The sequence below is a fragment of the Mustela nigripes genome, chromosome 14, assembly GCF_022355385.1.
Source record: "Mustela nigripes isolate SB6536 chromosome 14, MUSNIG.SB6536, whole genome shotgun sequence".
Classification (NCBI taxonomy): domain Eukaryota; kingdom Metazoa; phylum Chordata; class Mammalia; order Carnivora; family Mustelidae; genus Mustela; species Mustela nigripes.
The window spans coordinates 30,154,860-30,169,003 of record NC_081570.1 but is presented as its reverse complement, the minus strand read 5'-3'; positions in this window follow the sequence as shown (position 1 = coordinate 30,169,003).

Here is a 14,144-nt window from a genome sequence, read left to right as displayed (position 1 = left end):
TTTTATGAGGTCAATCCTAGTATCCCTGCAGACAGATGAGGAAGCCGAGGCACAGTGCCCTCCTGGTGCTAGCTAACATGTGATGGAGTCAGAATTTTAATCCAGGTCACCTGAATCCAAAAACTAAACTCTTAGCCACTCTGTATCTTGCTCTCAAATGAATAAAAACATGAATGATGTAAGAGTCATGATTTACTGTACCTATACCAGAAACAATGAATTTTGGAGTCAGAGCTAAGTTAAAATTCCAGATTTTCTCTCTATATTAGAATATATGATTCAGACAAGTTTCTGAGTTTCCCAAAGTCTCAGGGTCTTTATGATCAGAAAAGGAAAAATGATCTTTTTATCTACCAAAAGTTAGCGGTGTTACTATATTTTATCTGTTCTTGATCCATTACTGCCCCCTCGTGGCCAGTTAAAAAATACCTTTAGCTGCTATGCTAAACACAAAATGCCACCATGATGGGTGTAGCCCCAAAGCCCATAGTTTCTACAAAATAAAATAGCCCATGGTCCTTGGTTTCTTTTGTCCCCTGGATCCTACTGGTCTTCAGGGACTAACTGAAGATCAGGATTCTTCAAAGGGAAATAGGAAAGACTAGCCCGTGTTGGTCCCTTTAGGGCAGAATGGTGCCAAAGAAAATGAAAATGAAAATAAGTTATGAAAAGTATTTCACAATAACTTGTGAAAAATAAGTTACCCAACCTCCCTACCCAAACAAATGCACATAAGAAGGTTAACAAGCTCAGGAGGTTTTCCAGTGTGTTTTCCACACCTTCAAAGAACACATTCTCCCTATATAATGGTTAATTTCATGTGTCAACCTGACTGGGCCATACTCAGACAATATTCTGGGTATATCTCTGAGAGTATTTTTGGCTAATACTAACATTGGAATTGGTTGAGCAAATAAGCAAACTGTCCTATATATTGTGGGTGAGCCTTGTCTAATCAGTTGAAGATATGAATAGGAAAAAAAGACTGAAGAAGAGGGGACTTGGCCTGCTGCTCTGTGGGCTGACACACAGGTCTTTCCTGGCTTTCTGACTCAAATGGAAACAACACAACTTTCTGGATCTCCAGACTGCTGGCTTTGCGACTGATCCTTACACCATCAGTTCTGATTCCCAGGTCTTCAGACCTTCAGACTCAGAGTGGAACTACACTCCCATGGGTCTTGAGCTTGAGGACAGATCTTCAGACTTCTCAGCCTCCATAGATGTGAACCAATTCCTTATAATAAGTTTCTGCCTCTCTCCTTCTCTGTGTGTGTATGCATGTGTTTAAATATACACATACATTCTGTTGGTTATCTTTCTCTGCAGAATCCTGAATCATAAACCCTGTTTTATACACATTGTTTTAGAAAGTGAAAAAAAGGGAAAGCCACCTCACTCATTTTTCCAATACTAGTATAACCTTGACATCAAGCCAAAGCAAAGGTAATCTGGGGTGAGAACATTAGAGAACAAGCTTCGTTATGATTATAGATGCAAATATCCTAAATAATAAAACATAAAATAGAATCCACATTTTATAGAAAAAATAGAATAGAGTTTAGCCCAAAATGCTAGGATTCTTTAACACCAGAAAAACAATTCCTATATTCTGAATCCTAACACATTACAAGGATAAAAGTGTATGATCACTTTAGTAAATGTGTAAAAATCATTTGATGAAATGAAACACATTTTTTTCTTAATCTTAGAAAATTAATATGAGGATAATATACCAACTTGATAAGGATATTTGCCAAATATCTAGGCATCATATTTATGGGTAAAACTCTAACATTCCCATAAAATTTTTTTTAAAAAAGATAAGAATGCTCTCTATTCATTACTGGCATTTCTAGCTAATGTAATAAAATAACAGAAAGAGTTTAAGAAATAGAAAGGAAGAGTTAACATCATCCTAACATGCATATGATTTATTTTATATCTAGAATATAAATGAATCTATATGCAAAGTATTAAACTAAAAAGAATATTTAGTAAAATTGCTGATGATGATCCTACATAAATTGATCACATTCTTGTTGAATGCTTATTGGATTAGCAACAGGAAACAAGAAAATGTAATCAAAAGAATGCCATTTCCAATAGCAATAAAAATTATAAGAGACCTAGGAATATATATAACAAAAAATTGCTAGATGTTTTCTCAGAAAATTATACAACATTTTTTATGTTGTGGAATACAAATCTAACATATTCTTGCCATACAATTCAGCAATCAGGCTTCTTGCTATTTACCCAAATGATCTGAAATTTTATGTCCATACCAAAACCTCCACACAGATACTTGTGGTTAGCTTTATTTATAATTGCCAAAACTTGGAAACAAACCAAGATCTCCTTCAATAGATGAATAGAAAATTGTGGCACATCCAGACAATGGAATAATAGTCAGCTCTTAAAAAAAAAAAAAAGTAAGGAGCGCCTGGATGGCTCAGTTGGTTAAGTGTCTGCCTTCAGCTCAGGTCATTATCCCAGGGTTCTGGGATTGAGCCCTGCATTGGGCTTCCTGTTCTGTGAGGAGCCTGCTTCTCCCTCTCCCTTTGCCTGCTGCTCTGCCTGCTTGTGATCTCTGTCTGTCAAATAAATAAATAAAACCTTTTAAAGAAGAAGAAGAAGAAAAAGTCTAAAAAAATTTTTTTTTACTATTTTATTTATTTATTTGACAAAAGGAGATCACAAGTAGGCAGAGAGGCAGGCAGAGAGAGAGGGAAGCAGGCTCCCTGCTGAGCAGAGAGCCTTATGCGGGACTCAATCCCCAGGACTCTGAGACCATGACCTGAACCAAAGGCAGAGGCTTAACCCACTGAGCCACCCAGGCACCCCAGAGTCTAAAAAAAATTTTTTTAAAGTAAGCTATCAAGCTGTGAAAAGACATGGAAGAAACGTCAATGCATATCACTAAGCGAAAGAAGCTAGTGTGAAAGGCTACATACTGTATGATTCTCAATTATAGGGCATTCTGGAAAAGGCAAAACTGTGAAGACAGAAGATCAGTGTCTGCAGGGGTCGTGGGAGAGGAGGAGATAGGGCTAGAGCACAGATGATTTTTATGGCAGTAAAACTATTCCATAGGATAATGGTGGATACGTGCCATTGTACATTCGTCAAAACAGGTAAGATCTATAACACCAAGGGTGAACCCTAATGTAAATTATGGGCTTTGGATGACAATGATGCATCCCTATAGGTTCATCAGTTGTAACAGACAGACTACTCTGGTGTGGGACGTGCAGATGTGGGGGATGTTGACGTTGGAGGAGCTATGGGGGTGGGAAGCAAGGAGCATATGGAAATTCTCTATTTTCTGCTTAATTTTGCTGTGAACCCAAAACTGCTCTAGAAGATAAAGTCTATTGTAAGAAGTAAAAGAAGACCTAAAGAAATGGAAATACATCATTTGCTCATGGATGGGAATATTCAATAGAGAAATGATGCAAGGCAACTTGTAAACAAATCAATGATTTCAAAACTATTCCAAAAAACAAGAAAAACAAAACTTGAAGGGCTATTTCATGGAATGGACAAGCTCATTCCAAGTCCATTCAGAAGTGTAAAGGTCCAAAGGGCCTGGAAAATACCACGAAAGGAAAAAAAATGGAGGAAGGAAGGGGAGAAACGGTGAAGGAAAGAGGAAGAAAAAAGGAAAAAGCAATGAAAAAAGAAGATAACTAGAGATAAAGGGAATACTGCTGCAGAGCCATTGGACTGGTAAAATCAAAGTCTGATAATAACAGGCTTTGGGTAGGGACTCGTGGAAACTCGCAGGCTGCCAATGGGAGTGTCAGCGATACCTCCACTTAGGGAGCAATGTGACAGTATTTTGAAAATTCGTATTCCCTACAATTCCGCAGTTATAGATCCCTAGAGAAATTCTCCCAATGTGCCCCAGAAGACATTGTCAAGTCTGTTCAAGGCAGCACAGCTAGCGGAAAAAAATGCATGGACTGTAATGTCCACTGGTAGGAAAAAAAAAAAAAAAGGATGGCATGTGCTCCAATAAAAAACATCTGAGCAATAAAATAAATGAACCAGACAGACCCACAAGTATCAATATAATGTTGAGCAAGTCAGCAAGGTGCAGGAATAATCCACAGTATGGAAATCTTAGGAAAAACATTTAAAAATTATGTTCTGCTTATTTATTATTGAGATAAAATTCACATAACAAAATTCATCATCTTAACCATTTTGATATGTACATTTCAGTGTGGTTTTTCTTAAGTTTTTATTTATTTATTTATTAAAAAGATTTTATTTATTTATTTGACAGAGATCACACGTAGGCAGAGAGGCAGGCAGAGAGGGGGGGAAGCAGGATCCCTGCTGAGCAGAGAGCCCAATTCAGGGCTCGATCCCAGGACCCTGAGATCATGACCTGAGCCGAAGGCAGAGACCTTAACCCACTGAGCCACCCAGGCGCCCCTAGTTTTATTTATTTTTAAGTAATTTCTACACCTATTGTGAGGCTTGAACTCATGCATTCTCTTCTGACTGAGCCAGCCAGGCACCCCCATCTCAGTGTTTGTTTTCTATCTACAGAGTTGTGCAACCATTACCACCATCTAATTCCAGAACATTCTTATCACCCAAAAAAGGAGTCTCTTGACTACTGGGCAGTCACGTGCTACTTCTCCTTCCTCCCCACCTAGCAACCACTAATCTCTTTTCTGTCTCTGCGGGTTTGCCTACTCTGTAGATACAGACTCCTATATCTGTGGCCTTTTGTGTCTGGTTTCTTCCTTTATAATTTTTTTTAAGATTTTATTTATTGGGGCGCCTGGGTGGCTCAGTGGGTTAAAACCTCTGCCTTTGGCTCAGGTCATGATCCCAGGGTCCTGGGATCGAACCCCGCATCCGGCTCTGTGCTCAGCAGGGAGCCTGCCTCTCTGCCTACTTGTGATTTCTGTCTGTCAAATAAATAAATGAAATCTTAAAAAAAAAAGATTTTATTTATTGGGGCACCTGAGTGGCTCAGTTGTTAAGCACGTGCCTTTGGCTCAGGTCATGATTCCAGGGACGTGGGATAGAGCCCTGCATTGGGCTCCCTGCTCAGCAGGAGGTCAGCTTCTCCCTCTCCCTGCTTGTGTTCCCTCTCTAGCTGTGTCTCTCTCTGTCAAAAAAAAAAAAAAAATTAAAAAAAAAATATCTGACTTATTTATTTGAGGTAGGGGTGGAGAGCATAGAGGGAGAAGCCAGCTTGCCACTGAGCAGGGAGCTCGATGTGGGACTCGATCCCAGGACCCTGAGATCCAGACCTGAGCTGAAGGCAAATGCTTAATCGCCTGAGCCACCCAAGTGTCCTTTCCCTTATAATGTTTTTAAGGCTGATCCAAGTTAGCACATGGTGGCCCAACAAATTTCTTTTTAATGTTTAATAATATTCCCTTATGTGGATATACCACATTTTGTGGATCTCTTCATCAACTGATGGGCATTTGGGTTGTTTCCACATTTTGGCTATTACAAACAGTGCTCCTAGGAACACACACTGTTTTGTTCATAAAAATAGATTAGAAGGATACACATTGGATTACTAATAACAACAATTCCTGGGAATCAAGGGAGGGGGGAGGAATGAACCCCAGGAGAGGTACAAAGGGGCCTTCAGCTTTATCTGTGGTGTTCTCTTTATTTTATGTAAAAAAAATACATCTGGAGCAAATATGTTAACAGTTGATTATTCTGGGTGATAAATACATGGGTGTTTGTTACATTATTCTCTCTAGACTTTAAAAAATATTGAAGGGGCGCCTGGGTGGCTCAGTCAATTATGCAGCTGCCTTCGGCTCAGGTCATGATCTCAGGGACTTGGGATAAAGTCCCGCATCGGGCTCCCTGCTCAGTGGGCAGTCTGCTTCTCCCTCTCCCTCTGCTGCTCCCCTTGCTTATGCACTCTCGCTTCCCCCCCCTCCAAATTAATAAATAGAAGCTTTTAAAAAAATTAATTAAATATATATATATATATATGAATTTAAAAATTAAAATTACACATACACGTAAACACACACGCACGCACACACAGAGGACCTATACCTTCCTGTAGCGAAGGTCTGGCATCAGAGGTCTGAGGTGTCTGAGAAGAGCAAACAAAGAGGGAAGGGGAGAGACCAAGAGCAAGAGGCCAGGCCCAAGGCCAGGGAGGAATGGCTGGAGGCCCTTGGAAACTTGAGGCAGAAGCCCTTGACCCTGCCTGCATGTCACTCCTGGGGCCCCTCAGGAAGAATTCTGGTCTCCCTGATCTCTAGTGGCAGAGCCAGAACCAGGTCAAGAAAGAGAGAGAGGAGGGCGCCTGGGTGTCTCAGTGGGTTAAAGCCTCTGCCTTCGGCTCGGGTCACGATCCCAGAATCCTGGGATCCGCCCCAGCGGCGTCGGCGTCGGGCTCTCTGCTCAGCGGGGAGCCTGCTTCCTCCTCTCTCTCTGCCTGCCTCTCAGCCTACTTGTGATCTCTGTCTGTCAAATAAATAAATAAAATCTTAAAAAAAAAAAAAAGAGAGAGAGAGAGGCTACAACCCCTATCCATCCTTCTTTCTCAGCCCTGCTTCTGGAAGAAGTCAACCCCCTCCCCTGTCATGTCACCCCCATCATCCTCACTTCCTCATTTCCTGAACCCTCTGCTCAGAACCAGCTACATAAATTGTGAGGCCTGGTGCAAAATGAAAACATGGGGCCCCTTGTTTAAAGGCCAGTACTGGCGCCATTCCTAATTCCGTGGAGACAGCTGAACATTCGGAGGTGTGAACGATCAGGAGCCTCTAGGTGATTGAACGAATGAACCTGGGCTCATTCATTTGCTCATTCATTCATTCATTCATTCAAATGAGGGCTTCTTATGTGGCTGGGCATTGCGAGGTGAGCAAGGCACAGCCCAGCTTGCAGAAGCCTGCATGCTGGTGGGGGCTGTGGATTTAATCCCAGACGCAAAATAGATCATCACAAATGGCTGGAAGTCCGGAAGTGCTGGGAAGGGAAAATGGCGGCGCCTGTGAGATAGACCCCGGAGGACAAGAAAGCCCCCGCCAGAGAGTGATGCTGTAGTGGGGATCCTAGGCACGAGTGATGGGGTGGGAGAGGGGGAGTCGAGCCAGGGAAGAACATCCAGAACATTCCTGGTGGGCTAGTGGGTGATATCTTCAAGGACTTGCAGGTCATACAATGACAGCCAGCGGGGCCCTGAAGAGACCGAAGAGGGGCCTCTGTTGCTGGAGTACTTCGTTTATGGAATTCCATTCCTACTATTTCCGTTAAAATTGTCTTTAAATTGGCTCCCTTTGTATCCTTACCCTGAGCAATAATATTCATGAAATCAAAGGGCTGATGTGCCGCTTACATTTTTTTCTCATAACACAGCTGAAATTTAAAACAATGTTTAAATCCCTCCATGTCCCACCCAAAATCCTCTCTCTTAACCACCCCAGTTTGGAAAATCCTATCACCAAGTCCTGTCTCAAGAGCCATGGGAAGCCTGTAACAAGATTTCAGCTGTGTGAGGCCAGGGGCACAGTCTCATTTACATTTTTGAAAAACGATTCTAGCTGCTGTGCGCAGAGTGGATGTCAGGGTGCGCGAGGGACGGAGGGACACCAACACTGGCGGACACCGCTTCTGGACATGCTTCTGGAAGAAGTCAACCCCCTCCCCCCTCATGTCACCGCTGCATGCATGGCAGTGGCAGGGGGTGGCGAGCCATGGGGGTCTGTGCAGAGGGGTGGCTTGGACTTCCCTTGGGTGCCCACCCAAGCTCCACCCTCCACCCTGAACCCAAAGCTCCTTTCTTTTTTGTCCCTGTGCTGACTCAAGGCCTTCCCAGATAAGTGGGTTCTTCTGGGATCCTCCCACCCCTGTATCAGCACCCGCACTGCCGGGAATCGGGACAGTGTGTCCAGGGCACCCGTGAGAGCCTGGCTTCACAGCCCAGTTCAGGCTGACCACAGTTAGGACCTCTGTGTCACATCCAGTCAGGCCCCGTGTCTCCGGCAGCAAGGGCTCTCACGACTCACTGCTCCGTTCTCAGTGGGCTACGTGGTTTCTAGCACCTGCATATGTATGGCTTGTAAACCTATAGGACCCAAAGTCTGCACCCTTAACCACTGGACCCAACCTTCAGCGCCTGCCTTGCTCCCACGCCGTGTGCCTTCTGGAAAACTCGACTCCCTCTGCCGTTGCTTCCTTGAAGACCTATCTGCCCATTCTCCCTGCCCTGACCAAAAGTGGCCTTCTCCATTGCTGCTTCCAAACCATGATTCCTCCATTTTGCAAAACAACAAAACCTATCCGCTCTTAAGTCTCCTGCAAAACTGCCCTCTGCTCCTCCAGTTCTATCAGCTTTTGGATGAGGGAGCTGGGGAGGAGGTCTGCCCCAGGGGCTGCCCTGGGCTAACCTACCAAGGTGTGCCCCCCAGGGGCGGTGGGAAGGAGGCACTTTCAGCACGTCCACACGGGGGAGGGGAGGCAAGATCTGAAGATTGTGAAAAGCCTGGAGCTACACTGGAAGGCTGAGGGTGGGCTATGAATAAGGACCACGGGAAAAGCAGAGGTGAGACAGTTTGGGAAGCCTTTGTTAAGACATTTGAAGTTGGTTCTGAAGGCACAACGAGCTGTCCAAGGGATGAAGCAGGCGAGTGGCAGGTCGGGATTGGTACTTTAGCAAGACAGGTCTGACTGCTACACAGAGAGTGGAAGGGAGTAGAGAGGAGACCCAGGCTGAGGTCAGTTGGCATGGAAGACAGAGCTGGGTTGGTCCGGGATCAGGATCTAGAGCTTGCCAATTGGCTGGATATGGTTGGGGGATGGGTTGAGAGGAGAAATGCACCATGCCTGGATTCTTCTGGTTTGGACAACTGGGTGAGTGGGAAGGGTGTAGAGCACCTTGTTGGGTGCTAGGAACTGAAGACATGAGCATGAGTAAGACCTATGAGGTCCGTGTCCCCACAGATAACGTGCTCCAGATATGTGACTACATTCTAGACTTTCATGCATTCTGGGAAGGTAATAAGCAGAGTGCCCTGAGAAGGAATCATAGAGGCACCCACTAGGGAAGGCGGCCTCTCTGAGGAGGACATAATTGAGCTGAGAGCTGGAGAATGAGAAAGGTGTTAGCCAGGGAAAGTGAGTCCTAGGAGAGGTCCCAGCTAATGCAAAGGTCCTACAGGGCATAAGGTCAGTGCGGCTGGAGTGTATGTAGGAAGCCGGGGAGGAGTGCTTCCACATGAGTGAGCCTGGAGACACTTCCTGGGGACACTTTCCTCCCCTCCTGAGGAGGGACAGTGGAGGGAATGACATTCCTCAAGATCATCATCACAATGGAGGGAATGATATTCCTCAAGATCAAGCTACTCAAGGACCTAGGCTATGTCCTTCACCAGAGCTCCAGAGGCCACCCCTTCCTCATTCTCTGGGCCCCTGTCTCATGATTCTTCACTCCCTCTGGGATCTTCCGTCTCTTCTATGGGTTCATCTCCTTCAGCAGTGAACACCTCTAGTCACCCTCATCTATAAAAGTCTGTCTGGTGGATTTACAGTTTGAAATCCCATCCAGGTAGCACCACTGTGACTGCTCCCACCTGTCTAGATACTTCTCAGTCTCCTTCACTGTCCCTTCCTTGTGGGCCTTCCTTGGGGCTTCTCTCTTCTCCTCTCCACCAACTATTGCATTGGTCGAGGTAACAAATATTGGCCTGCAAGTTCTCTTCTGAGGGCCCCCAAGGCTTGTATGCCCAGGTCTTCCCTGGTCATCCTCCCTCGGTCCTGAGTCCCCATCTTTCACAGAGCCATTGCCATCTCTCCAGTACCCTGCACTAGAAACCTGGGAGTGTCTTCTTCTCCCTCACCCTCTGTTGCATTTGTAAGAGAGGCAAAATAATTTTCTCCCTCCTCTTCTGAGTTCATGGCCAAGACCCCTGCAATAAAAGGCAGATTAACAAGGGGAGGGTACAAGTTTGTTAACATGTATACCTCAGGCATACGCAAGAGATACTCAGGGGGAAAAAAAAACAAGTAACTCTCTAAGGTGGCTTAAAATTCAGGCTTAAATACCTATTTTGATAGGAGAAGGGAAGAGACAATATAGACCTCTTAGGGAAGAGTAAATGATTTTTTAAGAAAGATGAAGTGTCCCTTAGAAGAATAGACAAGAGGGGCATCTGGGTGGCTCAGTTGGTTGAGCATCTGCCTTCAGCTCAGGTCATGATCTGGGCTTCTGGGATCAAGTCCCTCATCCGGCTCCTTGCTCAGTGGGGAACCTGCTTCTCCCTATGCCTGCCACTCCCCTGTTTGTGTGCGCGCGCTCTCTCTCTCTCTGTCTCTGACAAGTAAATAAAATCTTTTAAAAAAAAAAAAGAAGAAGAAGAAGGAGAATAGATGAGAGACACAATAGTTTGTGACAAAGTTTGTCTGGGTGTGGTGTTGACTTCTAGCCTCCTCCTCTATGATAAGTCAATCCTCCTCGGTCGACAAAACTCCCAGGAGAGGACTGATTACCACTGAGTCCTTTTGGAGGATCAATCTTTAGGAAGATAAGGGGAGTTCAGAGAAAGCCTCTTCCTGCCTTTGCTGTTTTTCAAGAGTTCCAAATAGCAATTTTATGCTATTCCTGAATAAGCCCCTCCCTTTTTTGCTGGTAAAATAACTGACAGATTTATTTTTAAGGTTAACAATCTTTATTCTCTTTCCTAGAGTTTGGCTTGTTTCAATGAACAAGAATCGCTTTTTAGTTTGAAAGAGTAAGTAAGTTATATTGGGACAAAGAGAAGGGCCCAGATGTCCACTTTTGGAGAGAACTTTTCTGGCCTTTGCAGCTAATTACCATCCCTTCCCTTGGACCTACACTACGTCCTGTCCAAGGCATTCATCATGCTTCAGTGAAATGTATTTGTTTGCATGCCTGTCTCCCATGCAAGTCATCTTGGCTCCCTGTATCCAGCATATAATAGATATCAGCTAATTACTGGATGGATAGATGGATGGATGGACAGATGGATGGATAGTTGGATGGATGGATGGATGGATGGATGGATGGATAACCAGCATGTGACAGGTGTCAGGTAATTATTACATGCACAGACAGAAGGTTAGATGGATTGATAGATGAATAGGCAATTTACTTCTCTCTGTTATGGGCTGCCCAACATGTTATCTGTGCCTCATTCAGAAATCATTGTTCATTCTTTTTTGGAATTGTTTTCTTATGCTTTTGTCATTTTTCCCCATAAACTACAAGCTACTCAGGGCAGGGTCTGTGTCTTCTCCATGGTAGCTACTCTTGCCTTACATGCATGGTTTTATTGAGTCCTCACAACAATTTTGTGAATCAGAAACTCTTTTATATATACACTAGCTTCATTGAGATGTAATTTACAAACCATACAATTTACCCATCTAAAGCACGTAACTCGGGCGCCTGGGTGGCTCAGTGGGTTAAGCCGCTGCCTTCGGCTCGGGTCATGATCCCGGGGTCCTGGGATCGAGTCCCACATCGGGCTCTCTGTTCAGCGGGGAGCCTGCTTCCCTCTCTCTCTCTCTCTGCTGCCTCTCTGTCTACTTGTGATCTCTCTCTGTAAAATAAATAAATAAAATCTTAAAAAAAATAATAAAAAAAATAAAGCACGTAACTCAGTTTTTTATAATATATTCACAGAGTTGTACAGCCATCATCACAATCAATTTTAGAACATTTTGATCTTCCCAAAATGAAACCCTCTACCCATTATCAGTCGCTCCCCATTTTCCCTCAGCTTCTCCCCACCACCAGTCCTAGGAACCACCAGTCTACTTTCCATTTCTATGGAATTACATCTTCTGCACATTTCGTGTAAATGGAATCCTACAATGTGCTATCTTTTGTGACTGGCTTCTTTCACTTAACATGGTGTTTTCAAGGTTGATTCATTTTGCAGCATATACCAGTACCTTTTTTTAAATTGCTGAATAATAATTGCATTTTATGGATATCACAGTACCCAGACCAGGGAATGGCACTGTGGGTGGAGAACAATAGAATGGAGCTTCTCAAATTTTATTGGGAATCTTGATAAAATGCAGATCCTAGTGCAGCGGGTGAGGGGTGGGACCTGAGATGCTGCATTTCTAAGAGGCTCCCAAGTGATATTGAGCGACACAGAGGGTTTCCATCTAAAGATCAGGGAACTGGGGGCTCTTTCTCATATAAGGTATCCACGTGGCCTTAACTCCACTGGCTGTCAAGATCACATCCCCATGGTGAATGAGTTCTTTCCAGACATCAAATTTCAAGTGAGAATTCAGCACAGTGAGGATGACTACTTTTGAGGGGTGATTTGGTCCATCTCTGAGTGGAGCCTGCTGAAGCCTCCTCTTTTCTCTGGGTCTATTTCTGTGCCAGAACCAGATCACGGGTCAGGAAGCCAAGCTGGTGGCCTGCAGAGCTACCCCGGGTGACATATACATCCCCATCCCTCGTGGGTGTTCCTCTCCCTGCTTACAGCCACCAGACTTTCATGACAGACTCCTGTTCCCAGGTGTTCAGACACTGAGTTACTGAACATGCTTTTGTCAAACCTCACAAATGAATTTGTGGGTATGAACTGCTTTTTCAACTTCTAGGGCCATCTGCAAGAGGCAGGTTTGTTGAGAGTCTGTAGTATTTGGTCGATTTGTTAGCTGAGGTCCTCCAAGAAGCAGACACCAATGTGAGATTTGGCATATGAGATATTTATTGAGAAAATTCCTGTGAAGGATGAGGGGGGGGGATGGGAGCAAAAGTCGTCAGGGAGAGCCTACAGACCATGACTTAGGTCTGACACTTGCTAGCTGAATGGAAAGGGAGAGCTTCAGATGGCGATTTTGTTTTGTTTTAGAGAGAGAGAGATCATGCAAGCGAGTGGGGTGGGGGGAGGGGAAGAAGGAGAGAAAGAATCTTTTTTTAAAAAATTTTTATTTATTTATGAGAGAGACAGAGAACACGAGCAGGGGGAGGGACAGAGGGAGAGGGAGGAGCAGGCTCCCCACTGAGCAGGAAGCCAGATGTGGGGCTCAATCTCTGGACCCTTGGGATCATGACCTGAGCCAAAGACAGCCACTTAACTGACTGAGCCACCCAGGTGCCCCAAGGGAAGGAATCTAAAGCAGGCACCACACTCTCACAACCTGAGCCAAAGTTAAGAGTCAAACACCTAACCAACTGAGCCACCCAGGAGCCGCCAGACTGTAGCACAGTTTTGAGGAAATCTCGACCAGGCAGATAGGGAGCCCGTGAGCCGAGGATAGCCATTAGAGGAGTCCACTGCCGGGCAGGAAAAGGCTGGCGCTCAGATAGCCCTCCACCTCGCTCCTTGTTGGCTGTGGCCCCTGCTTGAACATGACAGTGGAGCCAACATGACAACAGCTGCCAATAAGTACACCCCCCGCCACAGGTGTTCTGAAGGAGTTAGGAGCGGCACGCTTCCATCCTACCAGCTACCAGTGGTCAGGCTGCAGACATCACACAACCTCTCGAGCCTCAGTTTCCTCATCTGTCAAGCTGTTGATAGCACCAACTTTCCATGACCATTGTGAGGATTGAATGAAATGGTATAGGTAAGTCTCAAAAAATGTAGTTGTTGTTATTAGTAGTATTATTTTTTTTTAAGATTTTATTTATTTATTTGACAGACAGAGATCACAAGGAGGCAGAGAGAGAGGGGGGAAGCAGGCTCCCTGCTGAGGCGAGAGCCCGATGCGGGGCTCGATCCCAGGACCCTGAGATCATGACCTGAGCCGAAGGCAGCGGCTTTAACCCACTGAGCCACCCAGGCGCCCCAGTAGTATTATTTTTGAAAGCATAAGATTTAGAGCAAGAAAAACTCAAGTCTCAGCCCACTCTTGCCAACTTTATGACCTCTGGCAGTTACTCTCCCGGGCTTGGAATAGCACCTGGCGTAGAGGAAGGACTGTGTAATGTTAGCCGTTAATGTCATTATTTCCAAATAATAGCATCAGGTCCATTACTCCTGGGGAAGGCCACAGTCTAGAATGGCATTCAAGGATCTCTGCAAACTCGCGACTCTACTTTGCAGTTTCCTTCCCCGTTACATGCATGCATGCAGATGTCCACACACACATGCACGCACGCGCGCACACACACACACACACACCCCTAAAGCCTAGCT